Source organism: Phaethon lepturus, unplaced genomic scaffold (assembly GCF_000687285.1).
Source record: "Phaethon lepturus isolate BGI_N335 unplaced genomic scaffold, ASM68728v1 scaffold36961, whole genome shotgun sequence".
Lineage (NCBI taxonomy): Eukaryota > Metazoa > Chordata > Aves > Phaethontiformes > Phaethontidae > Phaethon > Phaethon lepturus.
Window position 1 is genome coordinate 49,992 of NW_010519193.1, and position 2,546 is coordinate 52,537.

Below are 2,546 nucleotides of genomic sequence, written 5' to 3' on the forward strand. Positions count from 1 at the left end.
GGTCAGGAGTCTGCAATTTAGCAATATTTGTGAGTGATTAACATGGGACTATTACACCCAAGCTAATTTAAAAAGAAACCCAGAGAGGCCAGGGCAGGCCATGCAATAACCTTACCCTAGGGAGTCGGTTGGCGTTACTGCTTTGGCAGCGTGAGGTGTGTCTGCACCACCACGCACAGCTGCAACGTCACCCAGCCTCTGTGGAAAAGGCACCCATGGCTCTCCTGCATTTCACAGCAAATCTCACCTTCCTTAAAGCAAGATCCTTTCTCACAAACCAAGAGAGTCTAAGCAGTTGCTCTGGAGGCTCAGCATTCATGAGATATTCAACTCAAATGTTGTTCAGCATGTACCGAGGGCCAAAAATCACACCGTTGCAGAACAAGCATCACTGGGGCCAGTGACACCGGGTTTAATATGGATACAGCAGCTTACATCATTTCTCTAGGGTTTTGTTACCAAGAAACAGAAAAAACACGTATGCGTACGCTGCCTTGCACGGCTGCGCAGGTTTTCACATAAGGGTTTGAAAGTGTTTTGCAAGCAATGAATTGTGCTTCCCAGAGGAGGATGGTGCCATATTACAGATTGGGAAACTGAGGCAGAGCTGCGACACAACTTGTCCAAAGTACGTTTGTTTAGTGGATGGTCAGAAAGGGTCCAGGAGAAGATCCCTTCCCTGTTGCCATTTGCCGGATGAATGATGTTACATCTCCTGACATTGCTGGGGGAAAGCACGTATGCTATCTGCACCCATCTTCAGAAACAATATTTTTAGTAACCAATTAAACCCTTAAGCCTTCCATCTTTTTGAAGACATTTGCTCTTTTTAGGTGGCATGGACTAAATGAATAGGACCCTGTAAATATTCAGTATCAGCAGCTTTGGCCTGAATCAGTTCTGGAAGCCCAGTTAATATCTGCCCCCAAATTCTGCCTGCATTTTTCCTTTCCTTCTGGAATTTCCAAATTCCAGCCATTTCAAAATGTCCAAGTGGAAATTCAGCAGCCACCAGGTGACTCGCTACAGACCCAGTGAACCCTCTAAACTTCTCCACCAAAACAGAAAGAGGAAAGCCCACCAAAACTTGCTCAAGGTCAGCAAATCCCACCACCCTGTCCACCTGGCTGACCCAGAAGAACACAAAGGGCTGTGCAAAACCTCCTCGCACCCATACACTGGAGGGGTACCCACCAATATCGTGATGGATACAAGGGAAGCAGAGTCTGCCCCAGGCGGCCAGACACCCCAGTGCTGAAGGTGCAGGAGAGCTGGTTACCCCACCACTCAAAGCTGGGGGCTGGCAGGTGTTTTCTCAAAGATCTTTCTCTCAACAGCTTTACTGTGGAGGAAATACTGTGGGTTTTTTTTTCCTTCTTGCACTGATTTCATTGAGCCCCACCAGGCTTTGCTCACCTCGCTAAGGAGGGATGCTCTCGTAACCAGGCTGAAAAGTGTTAGGAGCGTTTGCCCACGGGTGAGTGAGTGGTAGGACACATTTTTTTCCCCTGTTGTAATGCACTTTGGGGGAGAGGAGGAAAAAGGAAAAAGGAAAAAAAAAGGGAAAAGGGAAAAGGCAAAGGGGAAAAGGGAAAAGAAAACAGGAAAAAAAAAGAAAAAAGAAAAAAGAAAAAAGAAAAAAGAAAAAAGAAAAAAGAAAAAAGAAAAAAGAAAAAAGAAAAAAGAAAAAAGAAAAAAGAAAAAAGAAAAAAGAAAAAAGAAAAAAGAAAAAAGAAAAAAGAAAAAAGAAAAAAGAAAAAAGAAAAAAGAAAAAAGAAAAAAGAAAAAAGAAAAAAGAAAAAAGAAAAAAAAGAAAAAAAGAAAAAAAGAAAAAAAGAAAAAAAGAAAAAAAGAAAAAAAGAAAAAAAATAAAAAAAGGCACCCCCCTTGCAAATGCAAGCAAAATAAACCAAAACATCCTAGAAGAACCAAACCAGGGAGCTGGCCCCTTCCTGAGACATCCCAACGGCTCGTGATCCCTCCGGCTTCAGAGGCATACGGAGGCTTCTGACACCAGGGGCCCCTCTGCAGACCCTACCCCTGCCACCGCTCACCCGTTTGTGGGACACTACCAGCCCTCCACTCCATCAGCAGGAGAGCCCCACAGACCTGAAAATCTCCAGGCTAACAACCAACGGGTGGAGGGCCAGCAGGGGAGGGGAGAGGAGGACACAGCAAATCGCTCTGCTCATTTGTCCCCTCTGGCAGAGAGCTTCCCCCTCCATGAGTCAACCCTAAAGGCTTGTGTCATGGCACACACAGCTTTTTTACGGAGTAACCAAATGCCACCAGTTTCCGGCTGATAGTTTATTTTGGGGGGTTTTTTAGTTCCCCTCCCCCCCTTTTCAAGAGGCCAATAAGAGAGAGTGTTGCCACAGCAAAGCATCGGCTCACGGCACCATTTCTTTGGCATCGGCAAAGGGCAGACGCTTTCCCAAAGCCCAAGGGAGGTGCATGCCCAGTTTGCACTCCTTTTAAATGGAAATGGCAGATTAATTTAATTCCTTTGGTGGCCTTGAGAAATCTCAGCCAATTTGATTAAAAGC